The 18,983-nt window shown below is 36.5% G+C and overlaps 1 protein-coding gene and 1 long non-coding RNA gene across 4 annotated transcripts in view; one reads left to right on the forward strand and one right to left on the reverse strand.

Annotated features, from left to right (window-relative positions):
• The window catches only part of LOC310732588, a 325,505-nt gene that overhangs the window by 5,544 nt on the left and 300,978 nt on the right, over window positions 1-18,983 (reverse strand). The window lies entirely within an intron of this gene.
• Window positions 7,796-18,983, forward strand: part of fam168a (family with sequence similarity 168 member A) — a 42,651-nt gene continuing 31,463 nt past the window's right edge. For all 3 annotated transcript variants that reach the window (XM_083553177.1, XM_083553178.1, XM_083553179.1), the window contains exon 1: window positions 7,796-8,466. The gene's annotated coding sequence lies outside the window, so the exon portion shown is untranslated. The remainder of the gene's footprint in view (window positions 8,467-18,983) is intronic.

The raw sequence follows: 18,983 nt of genomic DNA on the forward strand, positions 1-18,983 counted from the left end.
GTCCAATCCAAATAGCACTTTGTTGTTGTCATTGGCATTGTTGTTATAGAATAAAAGTGTATCTGCAAGGAAATGAGCCAGGCTGAAAAAAAGAAAACAATTATTTAAATTGGTATTTGGAAAAAAAATCACAATGAGATAACAGTCTAATAATTCAACATGACTAACCATAAATTCCCATGCTGTTTCTCTTTTAGTCTTTTGTACTAATTATTAAGCATGTAGAAATCTTGATGTTTTTTTGCTTCTCTAAAAAGTTATGTAAATGTTTTGAACTTCCCAACAAATGCACTAGATCATCATTTGGGATTCAAATTCCAACTCCCTATATAGTTGCACTACATATCATCAGAAATTCTGACTTACACAACCTAGGCAATGCACTTTATATGGCACCATTTGCAAATCAAACGCCCTTTGTAGTGCATTATGTGGGGGTTCAGCTTCAGGGATTTGAAGAATCAACTTGGAAATTCTTCGTAATTTATTAAATAGGGGGCCTGTTTTAATGGTGCTCCATATTCCCAAATAGACTTGTATTACCTAAGGTAAGTATAATGCAATACTTGAATGAATTATGTTTGAAATGTCAGCATCTGGCCTTAGATGCCGTTTCTTCTGTTTGCTAAAAGGGACTTGGCAAGTATTCCTACATACCCAATGAACATCAGTGACATTCAACTTTAGCAACTCTTGCAGGAACAGTGAGTAAAACACCGCAATTGTCAGTGAAGTGAAAGAACGGGAAAAGCAGAAGCACTACTTAAGCATTCAATGTTTGTACAATGAACCCATTGCCAAAAGATTTTAGAGTCAGATTCTTTTCTCTTTGTATATTAAACTTTGTTTATATGCACAATTTGGGCACAAAATTGATTTAAATAGACAAATATTGGCACTATATATCCAACAGATAGTCAGTAGGAATTCAGCCTATTTATGTGGCGTACTATTTGGCCAGTAAAGAACCACAACCACTCATAAAGTCGGTATGAAGTTGTAAAGTCCATAATAAAGCTGCACAAAAATGCCTCATAGCAAAAGGTTAAGGTTGGATCCATTTTTCATGTTTATGTGCACAACATTTTATGCAGTTCAGTAGGTTTTACTTTAAAGACAGCTCCCTGCACTCTACATACAGTAAACACACTATTATTTAGGCTATCAAATATACACAACATAGCTCAGATGACCTATAGGTAGTAGGCTTATTGTTCTTCATGCTATGTATGCACTAACAAGAGTTATTTCAGACTTAGCTTCCAACCTGCTATATTACTTCACTACGTCGGGCAGAAGATAATGGCTTATACACCCTATAAAGAGCAGTATATACTCAAGAGGAAATCATTAGAGATTAAGCGCAGGTGCTCAACCCTCCCCTTTATTCCTTACTTGGTACATCATCGCTAAAAGTGGTGCCACATTTCTCTCTAGTGGTGTTTTTGTGATATAGCAGCAGTTTTACTGCCATTAAAAGCCTTTCATTGTTAAACACTTTTAAATATGCAGAACTAAGAGGTGCTCTAAAGAATGTGTTACTCAAATAAGGACCATTGTGTTTTAACCTATTAACGTAAATTGTTTTTGTACCAGGTGATGGTAAATGTGAGAAAATTGTGAGTTGTGATGATGTACAGCAAGCCCGGGGATGTAACATTTGGTTAGATGTTTGTAGTGGCATTATGATTCATGACCACCATTTAGTTGTGAAGCCAGCTGAAAGAATTCTCATGTATAATATATGTTCTCAGTCATATGTGGAAACAGCATTCAGTGAAATAGGTCTGGGGGGGAATAAATCATTATGTTTCATTGTCAGAAAGTTGTTATAATCATTGTCAGGAGCTGTTTATAAATAATGTATTGAACAGGGAAGCTGAGAGCTAACATTCAAGAGGGAGATATAACCAGTGTTTTTCTGAGGTTTCATCACGTTATGTTTTCTTTGGTGGAAAGTAGACAATTTAATTTTGACGGACTACCAAGTTTGAGAGATTTTAAGTAATAGTACTAATACACTATACTTATTACACATTATTTTAAATGCAAGTTCATTGGAGATACACTTATCCAAATACATTTTGATACTGGTTCATTTGGTCACACTCTACCATCAGTCTGCACACTCTTTTTGAAAAGAATTTAGTTTTTTTTAAAAAGGCAAGGATGTTTTTTTTTTTGTTGTTGTTGTTTTTTTTTTTACCAAGAAGTGTTCATTTAAGTAACTCTAAATTCATAATTTAACAAAATTATCTTTATCTACATGTTTTAAAAATTTTGTATATTTATGAGTGATGTCCAAGTCCTTCCTTTTCTATATTTCTGTTAATAGAGTCAATGCTGGGGGAGTGGTGGCTCCAGCGGTTAAGACGCTTGGTTGCCGATCGGTAGGTCTGGGGTTCAAGCCCCGGTATCGCCAAGCTGCCACTCTTGGGCCCTTGAGCAAGGCCCTTAACCCTCTATGCTCCGGGGGTCACTTACGAGGGAAATATCAAGGTCCGTGACGTCGGAGTGACGTGGGGCCGCCTTCCTGTGGGCTCACCACCTGCAGGAGGGACCGTAAGGGATGGTGCTGTGAGGATTGGGCAGCAGTTGAAGGCGGGGGCCTGCTTAGACTGCTGCCCCCACGACCCGAATTACGGATAAGCGGGAGAAAAGGAATGAATGAATAGAGTCAATGCTGGGGTGGTGTGAACATACTGTATAAATGCCTGCGGGTGCACTTACGGTGCACTCCAGCATCAAACCCAAGTGTGTTTTCCCCCCTATGTGCAGTTCTTTGAACAGGTGAGATCACAGCAATCACACTTCAATGCTCACCAAAACAACCCATCTGAGAGGGTCTGACCAAAAGTGGTCTCAGTTTACTTTTAAGAAAACTCTTGTGTGCTTTGACTCCAACGAGAAACTGGATGTAGCCTGAATTGACCCAGCTGCAGAAAGTGAGCTGAACATGGCCCTGCATTTTGATTTGCATGGCTGCATTTTTCTGATTTTACAAGCTTGTAAAATTCACCCATAAGGCACAAACTGAGCCAGAGGATCGAGATGTAGCACAGCCAATATGTGATGTGTTCTGAATATTCTGAACAAAGAGCAAAGGTTTAAAGATGGATGTGAACCCTGAATTCAGAACAGTAGAGCTGTTGTGTATAATGTAAATTAAAACAAAAAGCAATGATTTGCAAATCTCATAAAACTATGTTGTATTTATAATAGGACACCGAAAACATATAAAATGTTTTAATTAAAAAGTAAGGTAATTTTGAATTTCATGGCTGTAACATGTCTCAAAACATTTGGGACCAAGCCCTTCTTCTTTTAATAACATATATGTCTGGAAACTGAGAAAACCAGCTGCTGGAGTTGTGTTGTCCATTTGTGTCAGATGCAGGTTTCTAGCTGCTCAACAGCCCTGGGACATTTTTTTCATATCTTCCATTTCATGATGCGACAAATGTTTTCAATTGGTAAAAGGTTTGGACTTCAGGCAGGTCAATTCAGCACCCCAGATGCAGTATGCCACTATGAAGGATGTGGCATACTGCATCTAAAATATGCAAGGTTTTCTGAAAAATGTAAGATCTGAAAATAGATCATCTGGATGGAAGCATATGTTGGTATTAAACCTGTATATGCCTTTCAGCATTTATGGCCCCTTTCCATGGATTCAACCTGCCCAGTCCATAGGCATTAATGCAACCCCAAACTAACAGTTTCAAGATTTTGTACATAATGCTGATAACAACCCTGATGATCCCTATCCTCTTTAGTCTAGAGGACATGGTGTCGATGATTTCTGAAAAAGAATTTAAAATTTGGATTAATCTGAACAGATTTTCCACCTGGCCTCAGCTTCATTTTAAATGAGCTTTGGTCCATAAAAGACAGCAGGTTTTCTGGATCATGTTCACATGTGGTTTTATGTGGTTTCTTTTTTGAATTACAGAGCTTCAACCTGCATCTGTGGACAACACAGTAAACTGTGTTCACAGACAATGATTGCCGGGGTGTTTCTGAGCCCATACAGTGATTTTCATTACAGAATCATGGCGGTTTTAAATGCAGTGCTACCTGAGAACTCGAATATCACAAGCATCCAATACTGATTTTTGCTCTGCACACAAAGATTATCCAGATTCTTGTAATATTTTGATGACATTCAATATTGTATTGAAGATATTCAAAATCTTTGCAATTTTTTGTTGAGGAACATTATTCTAAATTGTTTCGTTATTGAAATTTCTAAAATACTTTTTCTGTGTGAATAAAAATAACTTATGGGTACATTATTATATGTCAGCCATAAATACCTTTCTGTGTTAATGGACCAGAGCCACATCTGCTTTTTAAGAATAACACCATTTGGTGTATGCAGGTCTCTTTTACCAGAGTATATTAGCATATCATTGCTAATACATTATTTTTGTATTTTACGTGTTTAGGCAATTATTGTATTGCCTGTTCAGCAAATAAGTTTGACGAAAAAGTATTTAAGAATATATTTTAATTATAATAAAATTGAACTCTCATTCTCTGCATGCTGGTCCCACTTATGTAGCAGAGCATCACATGCAGTGCAGATACATACTATACACATCATATGCAATAATCCAAATAGCAAACTACAGTCAGATAAATACTGTGAAATAGTTTTGAACTGCATTTAACTATATTTAATTAAACAGTCCAAATGTCTTCGCTCTCTTTCAATGTCATATACGTAAATCTACTGTAGCACATAAATTTTGCTCAAAACCAATAATCTATTTGTCAATTTATTTTTTTAGTATATATGAATAAACAAATAAAACAAAGAGGAAAGACTGAAAGGTAGGAATGTTTTGGTTCATTAACCCCTTTCTAGAAGCATAGTGCTATTTTTTTGGGTGTCATTTAAATGTTACATAAAAACTTCTGGAGGGTCACAACTCAACATTTTTCATCTTTTAATATATTTGCATTTACAGCGTTTGGCAGACACCTTTATACAGAGTGACTTACTATAGTGTTTTGAAGTCTCTATTAATAAATACATTCTAATTCTGGTTAATTAGTACACAGACTAAGAATAATATCAGTCTGAAAATTGGACAGAATATAGACAGAAAAAGCAAGCTTTATTCATTTCTTTTTTGTGTTAATTTAAATACTGCTGGAAGAGGTAGATCTTTAGACATCATTTAAAGACTGTTTGGACATCATCTGGAAGTTCATTCCACCCAGTAGGTGCCAGAACATCGAAGAGTCTTGTAGCATGTCTTCCTTGTTTGTTGAGATGGTGGGATGTAGAGGATGCTAATCTGATTTATGGTTATGTAGGTGAGCATTATTATTTGAAATCAAATACAGGCAGCTACAGGAAGCAAGTGGATGGAGTGTAGTAATGGGATGCTGTGCGAGATACTACTGTAAATTACCAATTTGAAAGACGTCAATTTCAAATTAATCCAAAGGAAGTCTTAATTGTTTTGTGCATTGTATCTGGTGTGATAAATGAAGCTAGTGTACACATTTTACAGTGGTGTGGTATTTCAGTTAGTCTCTTGATTCCTTCATTTGAATATTTATTTTCAGCACTATTCAATTCAATTCAGCACATTTAAAAATGAGCATGGTCCCAAAGCAGCTTTACAGAGATAAATAGGCTATAAAATATGAATTTATATGTTAGTGGGTATACGTTTAGTGCCTATAAGTTTAACCCCTTATAAGTTTATCCCTAATGAGTGGTATATCCAGTGGTGATGGTGCCAAGGAACAACTCCCAGAGATGGTATGAAGATTAGGAAGCAGACTCAAAAGAAACCCAACCTCGTGTAGCTGGCATTTAATGTATATAAATTATAGTTTTATCAGTGTTCAGTGCGTGCTGTTCAGTGATGGGTCCTTAAATGCAGAATTGTTCTTGCAATCTGTAATCTTAAGCCATTGTACAAGACTGTTTGTCAATTACAGAATCCAAATCCACATCCAGTAGCAGAGAGTGGTCTTCAATTGAATCTAGCTCCATCCAGAGGTAGGGCATAGGGATGAATCAGGAGGATCCAAAAAGAAGAAAGAAAAATTATCACTGGTCACTGAGAGAGAGAGAAAGAGAGAGAGAGAGAGAGAGAGAGAGAGAGAGAGAGAGAGAGAGAGAGGAGAGAGAGAGAGAGAGAGAGAGAGAGAGAGAGAGAGAGAGAGAGAGAGAGAGAGAGAGAGAGAGTTGACGGGTGACTGACAGAGAAATAAGATTTATTAGGTATCAATATTGTAGCATAAAAGTTGAAGACACTGTGTTGTGTGATCAAGGTGCAAGCAGGGACTCCTGCAAGCAGAATCTCTACTTCCTATAAAGCAGAGGAAGGCACAGCTCCCACCACATATCCTCACAATATTTTACAGAGAGACCGTCAAGAGCATCCTGTGCAGATTCATCACTGCCTGGTTTGGGAATTTCACTGTCTCAGATCACAAGTCCATACAGCATATAGTGAGGATGGCTAAGAAGATCTTTCCTCCATCATGGATATTTACACCATACTTTGCATCAGTAAGGAAACCAGCATTGTGGCTGTCCACACACACCCCTCTTCACTTTCCTGCCATCTGGAAAAAGATCCCGAAGCATTCGGACCATAATGTCCAGACTGTGTAACAGTTTCTTTCCACAAGCCAGTGGATTATACAAGCAACACCTTAGAAAAACATACTGGCAAAATGCTTGACTAAATGTTTCCCACCAAGACTTGAATACGAGCCTGTGTCCCAGTTTGGAACATTAACACTAGCAGTGTTAACACTGACATTTTTGTGGTATCCATCAACAAATGTAATAACTCTGGGCTGCATTGGATTTCTTTTTACTACAAAAAATGCTACACTTACACTCTGTTCAAAAATGAACCCGAGTTTACATTTAGCAAAAGACAGGAGACGGAGCTGGATTTGGTGGTTCAAGGTGCTGCGATTTTCATTGGGAGTGATAAAGATGGACAGGATAAGAAATTACTTTGGACATGTGCAGAGGAGGGGCATGGGGTAAATTGGTAGAAGAATGCTGAGAATGGAGCCGCCAGGTTAGGAGGAAATGAGGAAGGTCAAGGAGGAGGTTTATGAATGTGTAGAGGAAGACATGCAGGTGGTTACGACAGTGTGATATGGAGACTGATGATCCGCTGCAGTGACCACTAACGAGAGCACCAGAAAGAAGAAGAAGAATTTACACATTTTAACAGAACTGAACCTATACTGGCAAAAAAATATGGACGCTCTTCTTAATAGGGGACACTATAAGTCAAGTTTCTGTTAGTAAAAGACCTGCTTTGGGGTCAATGGAAAGGATCATGAGTGTCAGTGTACACATACAAAGCTGTACATATGAGCACTGTAACTTGTTAGTTTAGGTATTTATACAGAGATCGCTTATTCATGCAGATCATTAAAAAGAGCGCCGAAAAGGACACAACAGTACTACATATTTAACACAAGATGGCGCCATTACGCTGTATCCTATTTGCTCAAACAGCTGCAACACCGCTCTAGCTAAACTGGCAGTGCGTCACGGGGCTTTCGTTAGCAACATGCTAGTGTGTTTAGCGAGATAAAATTATCTTTGTAGCTACTTGTTTGTGTAACATTTCGTCTGGTTTGTAATGTGAAAATAAACACATCTCGTGCATTGGGTGAAATGATCATCTGTGGTCAGTGTTTTTTTTTTTTTAAACGGACTGGCTAATAGCCATTATTTAGACTGTCGCGGAAATGTTTGGCGCATGTTGATGACGCAATGATGTGGGCGTTAGAAGAAAAACAAACAAAATAAAATCAGTAGCGTGTTTTGAAGCGCGTCTTTTTTTTGTCCTGTTGAAATCAGATTGTTTATGGCATTTTGTTAATAATCATATTTTGCATTTGAATATTCATTTAAATTAATATAAATAAATAAATAAATAAATAAAAACACCAATTTGTTATACATGTGCTCTGGGATTTGTAGTCTAGCTCGATTTGGACTATAAGCGTATTCGAAGCTTTGAATATGTCTCCGTTTTCTATGTAGGCGCGCACTACATAGGATACACATTAATAATAGCTTCTGCACACATCTGTAGTGAACTCTGGTTCCAAAAGAGGGGAATTTTGGATTGAACCAAAGTCCCCCCACTCGATGTGTGCTGTGCTGCTGCGTGCGCCTCTGTGCCCCCCTTCTCCTCCCTCCCCTTTGTTCTTTCTGTCTTTCGGCATCCCCCCATCCCCCACTACCTCTCTCTCTCCCTCTCTCTCTCCATCTCCCACTCTCTTACCATGAGTGTGTGTATGTGTGTGTGAATGCTTTTCCGATTCCAAACCGCCTGTAAAAAAAAATCCCCCAAAAGAGAAGAAGAAAAAAACGAGCCGGAGGAAAAATAGAAGAGAAAAAGGAAAGACGTTCAGACCAGGACTTTTACACCGAAATCTGCCTCGATCTGCTTAATATCTGTAAGTCAATTATTTTATGATGCGTTCTTCATAATGATCTTTATAAAATGTCAAGACCATGCACTAACTGTCCAGATGTGTGTGTGTACTGTTTGGAAAATAAAGAGAAACCCTATAAACAAGCATCAAGCCATTTCTGTAATCAATTATGTTTATTTGTTAAAGTGTTTTCTCTTGTAGATGAGTAGTGAAAGACGAATGGAGGTATTATTTAAGGAGCCATGAAGAAAGAGAGGGAGAGAGAAAGAACGAGAGAGAAAGAAAGAAAAAGCATGGCCACTTGTCTTCATCTGCCTGTCATGCATTTCTCCACAGAGCAGAGAAAAGAGGCGAACGAGGCAAAGGGATTCAAAATGGTGCTGGGACTTTTTCTGTGTGTGTGTGTGTGTGTGTGTGTGTTCATTGTGAAAATCATTGTGTGTTGGTTATGGCACATGGTGCAGATTTTTTTTGATGAGGGGGTGGGGGGGGGGGTTAGTGAGAGAAAGAGCAACCCATCAGAGATCTTTTGGCTGCAGATGGTATTGAGGCGTGATGAAAGCTTAGCATCTTTTGTTCGTTTATGTCTGATGCTGAATGTTGAATTTAAATTTGTATTTAGAGCATACCAGTGTTTGAACGTTCATACAAGGAGGTTTGGCTTAGAAAGTTTGATATTGCCATTGTGATCAATTGCATTTCGAGGTTCTCATTTCTCATTTTGTTTTATTCGCTGATCAATTCTGTTGTTGCAAGAATGAATATTTAATTATATCATTAGTTTCCCTTGTTTGCACAGGTAGTTTCATTCCGTTTCTTTTTTTAAATGTACATTATGTTTATTGAATGCTGCTTGCACTGTGTTAACAAATCTATTTAATCGCATGAGAACTGTGCTTCCTTCAAATTTGTTCAGACGTCAGTACTCGGTAGGTCGTCTGGCTGTAGTGATGCAAATGATAAATCAGTCTACTTCTGTACATAAACGGCTGTCTGTGTAAGAGGTGTTTTTGTAATCTGTCCTCAACATTTTCTTGTGTTGTTGTTAATGTAATGCTATAGGTACTGATTCTAATCATATTCAGGCCTTGTTTATTGCATTAGTATGAAGTGCATTGATCACAAAAAAAAATAATTTGTGCTTTTACATCTCTGTGGGCTTTATTTAAAATCATAATCTACACAAGTCCTATATCTATAAAGCTGTAGTTGCATAGTTACATGCACAGTAGTGATATTAATTTTACCCCAGTATGGTGAAACTAAATAAACACAGATCTTTTAAACAATAAAGATAGATCAGTGGTCATGATTTTAGGTGAATCTTTTTATAGATTACATCTGGTGCAATTAATTAATATCAGCATTATCACTTGATGGAATAAATGCTCGTTTAGAACCGTGCTCCCTGGTTGGTGACGATGTTGCCCTTAAGACGATCCTTTGGTGCCAAAGGTGCTGAGGTCATGAGCAAGTCCAAACCCATTATACATTATGATGCCATGGATCACATGCACGTGATTGTGATATTAGAAAACAAAGAAAAATGGTCAGTTAACTTGAACCTACTCTTCTATTGTTTGTTAAAAGTGGCTTCGATAATTCATTGTCAAGATGAATGTAAATATGGCAAGGTATAATCGAACAAGGTAGACAGGTCTCGACATAGGATACTAAAATGACCATTACTAAACTTGAGACAGTTATCAGTCTCTCTCTCTCTCTCAAATAAACCAAACAAGAAATGGCATAATAAAAAAACTACTCCTAACTGGTTAAAATGCAGCGAATATAAAAAGAGCGTGTGTACTTACTGTTCCTGATAATATGCTTACAGAAATACTTACAGAAATGCAGATGAGATGCGTCTAGTGGGAATTCGGGGAGATTGAGAGTGAGATTGGTTATACTGGAGACAGGCAGAGAAATACAAATAATGGGATAATATCGCACAGCACTTGTCTTTCTAAAATCTTTTTGGAACGTAGAATTTAAGCTGTATATTCTACCTCAAGGTCACAAGTACATAAAAAAATACCTATTTGGGGAAATATTGCTATTAAAACAGACTTGTTTCCATTTGTTTTAGTGTGAATTGAGCGCTGCTGTTGATCTTTGTGTTTATTCTGATCATATTTGGGCCATGTCTGGTTTTATTTACTAGATAAGGGTTGTAGAATTTTAGATCAAGTAAGTGTTTTAGGATTTACAGCTTCCTATGTCACCAAACAGCCCAATCAGCCCAATTGTATCAGTACAGGAGTCATGAAGCTGATTTTTTTAAATCAAGTAGCCAATTGATGACACTTGGATTTGGAAAGGAAACCAGACCATTTCAGACCACCGCACACACACACACACATTTGTCACATGCTTGTTCACACCTGGGGCAATTTATCAAATCCCCCTACTGGCATGTGTTTGTGAGGAGGGGTAAAAATCATTATGTTTTATTTAACCATATTAAGACAGACACTCTCACATGTATATGCATATACCCTCAGGGTGTTTTGGTTTCCCCAGATAACCAAGGGCAGAGGATGCTGGGGGATTTTGCCTTGTGGCTACTTGTAAAACCCCAGTAGCTTGAAGAGTCACAATAATGGAATTTGACTTTTCTAACATTGAGGTACACTGGAAAATGACCACAGTGACTCTGATTATAAAAAAGCCAAATTCTTAAGCATGGATGAACATTGAGTGTGCATCCTCGAGGGGTCTACATATTAAAACTTTCAAATTCAGAGAAATGTTAAAAGTAATTTTTTTATGACAATGTATTTTTGTTGAACGTAGGTTATTCGGTTACAGCTACAGTAAAATAGCGGGCATTGTAATTTATTCTGAGAAAATATTCATCCCAGTGCATACGTTAAGTGAAAACAAGTACTAGAACAAGATCAGATGTCTAAAGTGAGTATAAGAGGTAACTATAAGCCTATACATTTTAGGTTGGTTATATGATTATATAATCAAATGGCTTTAAATGCTATTAACCATAAGGGATGTTCTGAAAGGTACAATGCAGACAATGAATTGTTTTTACAAGTAATTTCTGTATCCAGTTCACATACTAATTGTGTGCTTTCTCACCTATAACAAATATTATTCAACCTGTAATAATGTTTTCTTAGTGTTGTCAGATGGCTAAAAACATATTGGCAAACTAAAATTCCTACTCTTTAAACTCCTTAACCAAAGTATTATTTAAAATAATTCTATAGTGGACAAGTTTGTTTCCACATATCTGTTTTATTACATATATTGTCTTAAATAAATAATAGCTGTGAAAACAAGCACACCCACAGACTAGCATGAAAAAAAAAGTTTTGCTTGTAAGCACGGTTCCTCAGAGTAAAAGAAAGGGGCACTTGGATCAAGATTTTAAAACACCAATTCCAGCATAACCTGCTATATTGAAGGTTCTCAGACCTTTTGCAGCCAGGGCCATTTTATCCTTATGCACATAAATCCTTATGTACCCCCCTCAGTTTGCCCATAGCCAATGTTTAGCTCTTATTAGACATTATGTTTCCAGATTTTAATCTTCTTTTGATTAGCGATGCTCATTTATGTTTATGCAAGAACATTCTATGTGATATAAATCTGAGTTTTAATGAGGGCAGGTGGCGATTTGCGAAGCGTAAACTTCTAATAGCTTGCACTCTAATTGCAGTAATGCTAGCAGATGGCAGTAACTTTAGCTCTGTTGTACCCTGTTAGCTTAGTGTTTTTAATGCATACTTTTTCAGTAGTTAGTGGAAAGAGAAAAAAGCAAGAAATGCAATAAAAAATAATTGTATTAATATTTATTTTAAATGACTTGCCGTCCAACTGAAGTTGGGGCAGTTTATAGAATAATGTGAATGTGATCCATTAACTACTTTCGTTGCATAGCTGCAGCAAGGCTGGGTGATTGCCGCATTGCCATTCGCATTACAAATGTAACATCATATCAAATGCATGTCGCATGCATCCTAGACCTCAGTGAATATGCAAGGGGCCTAAATCAAATATGTGGTACTTTTCTCAAGTGATCCACTTGCTAAAGTCAGCTTTAATTGTTGCTTATTTTAGAAGTGATGTGTCAGTAGCAGCATTTTGGGATTGCTAATTGTCAGACATTTGGCTTGGCATTACCACCTTGTCACTGGACTGTTATGCCAAAACCTGTGCACCAATCTTCCTCACCTTTCCCTCATACCAAGTCATTGCTCTTTCCTATCCTTTTTTTTTCTGTACTCCTACACTCTAGGGAGCCGGTGCGAGGAGTTATTTTAGAGAATGTCGTTCGGTTGAACATGGCCTCAGCTGGGCAGGGACTGTGCCAGTCTGCAACTGCGGGTATTTTTGGGCCGTGTGTGGGCAGACACTACGAATCACTGCTTTTCTTTCTGATGAAAAATAAATGTATCCGTGTGCTTATCGACGTTACCTCGAATAGAAAGATTTAACGATCGCAAACGGGTCAGCGCGATCGTTATTGTTTTTTTTCACATGGAAATGGTGCTGCAATGAAAAGAGCAGGAAGATACTAATATGCGAGACATCCTATTTGTTTAAAATATCCATAAGATTCAGAAGTGGGTTGCATTCAAGAAGTGTGGATCAAACTTTGAATGTTGTGAATGCTCACCTAAAATTCTGCCTGAGCCACATCAGCTTTACTGTTTGATCGAAGGGTCATAAACTAATTTATTTATTTATTTTTTTTTTTTTTAATTAACACTCAACACTCTTGATCCTGAGCTAACGTTACTCTCTCTATGGAGTATCTGACTGTGTCTCCTCCAGGCTCTTTGGTTTCTTAAAATGTTCTGTTTTGATGAATTGGCTAATAGAAATTGCCCCTAGGTGTGAATATCTATGTGCATGGTCCTCTGCAAAGGACTGGCATCCCATGGTTTGCTCAGGCCTTGTACACAGATATTTTCTGAAAACCTGTTTCTTTTATCCTGTCTCTAAGTGTCCTGATGAAACAGAACAAAAAAATGTTGCAGGCACAGCAGTCTAGAGATATTATGTTGTAAATTGTATAGTCTGAGTATAGTCCAAGGATAATGTAATAGGAGCATCATAGTGAGCATTAAAGAAAAAGAATTGTGCAAAAATATAGCTGCATTGAACGTGTATTTATATGAGCAGGAAGGGGATAAAGTGGAACTTTTGCCTAATATTACACGTGTGTTATCTAAAATCTCTATTCACAGTATGGTTTGTACCAATAAAGTGTTTTGTATTTTGGCCTCAGCATAGGGGTGAAATTAAAAAACAAAGTGACATAAATTGCAAGCACATTAAAAAATTACAGCACACAATCCAGCTGCCTGGCAAGCAACCATAGTGGCAAAATTAATAACACATGCAAAAATATAATGAAAACCACAAACACATAAAACAAACTATGTTTTCAAGAATATACATGCATGGAAGTGGCCTCAGTGAGAGATTGGGAGATTCCGGATAAATTATTAAAGTATTCATGAATGACTCAGTGGCTTCATTCCTCCTACTTGAGATCCAAGACACGTTCCTGTTTCCATATATGGCTTCCAGACACACATATGGATTTAAGGACCACAAAATTTCCTTATATGAATTAATTACTTGTTTTTTAAAGCTGTAGATCATTTTACCACATCAGCCAAGGTTAATTGAATATCAAAATTCGGTCTCAAATAGATACAGCTTAGGCAGTTTTCATGTTTTTAAAAATAATTTCCCTTTCATGTCTGAGATTTAGGTTGATCTTCAGCAGCATGGTGTGAAAGGCTCGTGGGGGGAGGTGTGGGTCTCTATTGTGCATCCCCTCTCTGGAGTATAAGTGATTTCACTGCACCACTCAGGCCCGGAGGCAATACACATACACACGCACTTACTACACGTTCTTGATGGCTCCTGCTGGTACGTGGGCTGTGCATGAGACAGAATTAGCATGTCCACCAGCTGCCTGTTCATCTGCGATTGTGAATGCGAGTGCTTTCCAGAGGCACTAATGAGAGGCAGCGGGTTCTGGTGTTAACATAAAAGGTCGGATGGAATGAATCTTCTGTGTTTGGATTTCTATTGAACTTCTAACACGACCGCACTGTATCAAGTGCAGGCTTTGCAGATGCTTAAAGTGGCATTATGACCCCTGATAAATTCAGAAGTTCATTTGGCATAACTGTGTATATATTGATGCCATTTCTAGTATCTAATTTTCTAAGCTAATGCTCTTTACTATCACAGATGAACCTGTTGCTATTTTCAATACTATTAAGCATTAAAAATTTATTGCATAGTCATCAATATGTTTTTAATCAGCATATGCTAAATATGCTAGAATTTAGTCAGATTACTTCATCACCAAATGGTGTGTGGGACTGTCAAATATGGCTAGCCAAATATGGTTAGCCTCACTCTGTATAGTCTCAAGCCAAAATGGGGACACTAATAGTGGAATGATAGATGACAGCGGTGATGACAGTTATGGTGTGAGTGATGGCATAGTAATGATAGAATGGGGGTGAAGGAAGTTATAGTGATTGACGATGACTGATGAATGATGTGTTAGTGACGATGGAGGGAGTGGAATGAGGGTGGAATGATTTGCATTTACAAGGCAGATTTCCTTTTCTTGAGCTACATAGACTTTCATTTGAGCACTTGAGACCCTTGCTCAAGAATCCAGTTTTGGCAGTTTAGAGGCGATGGAGTGTAAACTTATGAAATTTCAATCTGATGTGCAATGCTTTAAATAACAAACAATACACCAACCACCAAACAAAGTAATTTATTGTGACAATGAAAGTGTCATTATAGAGTGACTGTGATTAGGGTGAAGAAATGGTCCTGATGCACAAACTGTTATGCTGGAGTGAGCGTAGAAGACAGAGTATGATCATGAAAGAGACCTGGTTATTAGAAGATAAGGTTGATGAGGGTTGCGGTCATTGCCTTAGATTTCGTAGCTGAAGGTAGAGGCTATGTACAGGGTTAAAGCTCTGGATGGATGGATGCATGGATGGATGGATGGATGAATGGATGGATGTGGATTGATGGATGGATTTGTACAGAACAAGTACTCAAAAATGAAATGCAATTAAGAATCTACCAAGTGATAGTGTCTGAGGTGATTAGGCGCTGAGTCTACCCTAATACCAAGGTGTATTATCTGTGTTAGCCAAAAGTGTATATGCAACAAAACATAACCATTTCAGATTGTCATACTTAAAAACTTAGATCATTATTAGAGCTTGTATTTATTATTAAAGCTATTATATAATAGCTTAACATTTAAATGTAATTGTTGTTACAGTTACACCATTAGTTTCTTATTCAGATTTTTGTCTGTGAGTAGACTTTAGTAGTAAAGTTTTACTTGAACACTCTGGCAGTAAACATTAAAGAAAATGAGTAAGTAAGGTCAAAACTATGTGCTAGTTCTTACACAATTGTTCGGAGTATAATGGCTCACAGAGGGCAGAGGTGCTGGAGCGCTGAAAGCCAGCCAGAGTGGGCTCTTATGGAAGCCAGGAGAACAAAATACTGCAAAACAATAACTCTCCCTTTCATCTCTTTCATTTTTAGGTCCTGTGAGGGTGTTCAGAAAGAGAAAGAGTGTATTATGTCATTTTGAGAGTCTTACTTAAGTCTGTTGAAGTTGTGCTTTTGTTATGTGAAAGGGTGGTTATGTGTATATGCTGCTAAATGGAGGTCTGTTTGCTTTCTGAATTTATCTCTGCACATTGTATTTAAACAAGTTTGTCCTTTGCTGTAGTTCTGTGTAAAAGTTGGATGGCATTCAGAATGCATAAAGTAGGGGTTAGGTGATAATGCAAAAAAATAATTTAAATGCTAGAGGCATCAAGGCACTCAGGTATTCATATTTAAGCAACGACAACTAAGCAATATGTTACAAAACAACCACACACTTGTTAAGTGCAATATGCCAAAGCAGTTCTATTAAAATAAATTTATATGAAGTAAGAACTATTGCACATGCAATATGGCCACATAGAACTGATCCCAGAGATGCTTTACTCACTTTATTGCATGTCAGCTAGCTAGCTCAGATTGATCTGTATATTTCTGTTATAGGTGCTTCTGGTAAAATTGCGTCCCGTCTCAATTTCCATTTTCATCTGACAAACTTTCGTGTTTTAAAGCTCCCATTGAATCTCTTTTGCTATAGTGAGTTGTATTAATATTTGAGCAGAATATTTCTCCCTGTCTATCTCTCGCTTGTTTCACCCCCACTGTTTGTGTTGTTCTCGCAGTTGGACCTCACAGTTCGCACACATACACACACAGAGCGCTAGTGTGTGCCCAGTCTCTCACACAGAGCGCCTCTTTAAGCTCGTCTCTTTATGATAAATAATTCAGAGCTGCCCCTCCCTCGCTCTTTTGTGAATTTGTGTTTTTTTATATATATATATATATATATATATATATATATATATATATATATATATATATATATATATATATATATATATATATATATATACTCAGAATTACTATGTTATACTGTATATGATATTTTCATTAAAGAAAATTGTCATACTACCTAAGGTTAAAATACTTTTATTATTATTTACATAGCTCAATATCAGTGTATTTTTCATTCAATATCAAAAATCTTTGTATGCTTTTATATCCCTATTTAAAAGAATATTACAGAGAAATGTTCAAATGACCAAATTGTTTATAACTGCTAGCCTTTATACTAAAAGCATGAAAAAAGTTTCTGTAATAGTGATTCAATTATAAATATTGAATATTCCAAAAACTACATTTTTTTTGTTTTCATTTTAACTAAAGACTATTTTTTTGTTTGTTTATAAGATAGTCAAATGTATGCATGATTAATTAGTTGAAGCCTAAATATTTTTTCCCCCTCCAAAATATTGCTCTCTCTATTTTAAAAAAATAAATAAATAAATGTACTGTGGGATATGATTGTATATAAATGTGTGCCTTTCTTCTCAGCTTTAGCAGTAAACTGATGACTCTGCAGCTGCACACTGTGCATCTGTCTCACACATCATATGCTTAGCTTAAGCTTGTATAATGAATATACAATTTAGGTTTGCATCCAAATGCCAGTGTCCAACAACTAAAATATTAGATATTAGATATGTTTGCCCATATTCCACTAGCCAAAAAAATAATTTTGTAGTGCAAACAGTAAAAAGAAACATAAAAAAATGGTACAAGCTGTATAATCGATTATGTAAATGTGGTGAAAAAAGAAATAGAATCAAAATACAATAATTAAAATTAATATACAAATAATTTGCTAGTAAACCTAAAACAAAGAATAAATGCAAGTCAATACCTGTTAGTGAAAAAATGTGGTGTGTGTGTTAGTCATATGGAACCCAAGCGACACATGGCTGTTTTATTTGCAGAATACAGTGACCATCTGGTACAAGATGATCTTTAAACACAATGCAAACATACTTTATCATACTTTAATGGATGTATAAAGGTTTTAAAAGCTAAGAATAAAATTGTATCCTCATTTCTAAATGAATAAGACAGCCAAGTAATACAATCTTACATCATATAAGGATAAAATAAAATAAAAATTTGTCTTATAAAGTACTATAAATATAAAGCAGAAAGTGTATACGATTCATATAAAATGGCCAGTGTCATAGTTTGTTGCTGGGTATAAGCCAGGAATATACCCTGGATACCACCATCACAGTTCACCATGTACACATGCAAACACATTCACACACTTATTCACACCCAGACGTAATAATGGTGTATTCACTATTGTCAGCCTGCCTGCATGATTTTGGACAGTGGAATGAAAGAGAGACGAAACACAGTATTTAATAATGTCTATAGGTTCCAGATTTTAGACATTCATTGAATGCAAAGGATTTGCATCCAAGTATTAAATAATCCTAACATATATAATTACATTGATTTGTCCAGTTGCTTTTGTTACGTTTTGTATAATATTTTAGGCGTTAGAACACCTTCACATTTCAATTAGATCCTGATTGCTCCATTTTAAACCCATTGTGGTGGTATATAGACTATTTTACACACACACACACACACACACACACACACGCACACATATATATATATATATATATATATATATATATATATATATATATATATATATATATATATATATATATATATATATATTCATTGTTATATTGGTGTATATTGTTGCTGTCCAAATACTAATGGAATTCACTGTACATTTTGCTTTTTCAGTATTTTGGTCAACTATAGCAACTGAGTGAACCTGCAATAATTGGTAAATCGGTAAATATTCACCAAATTCCCAGTTTCATTCACATACTGTTGGCTTTTATCATCATAATATTCATGACTTTAATAATACAGTTGCTAATGTTTGGTAGGTGAAGGTGGTGGTTACTGTGGTAGGACCCATCTATATTGCACAATTATTGTATATAGCCTGTGTATGTTTGTGTGTGCACGTGAAGCAAATGTATAAAAAAGAATGTTGATGTATATGTGTATTTATGTGTTGGCTACCCAGAAAATGCACTACATTA

The sequence above is a fragment of the Silurus aristotelis genome, assembly GCF_946808225.1.
Source record: "Silurus aristotelis genome assembly, chromosome: 10".
Classification (NCBI taxonomy): Eukaryota; Metazoa; Chordata; class Actinopteri; order Siluriformes; family Siluridae; genus Silurus; species Silurus aristotelis.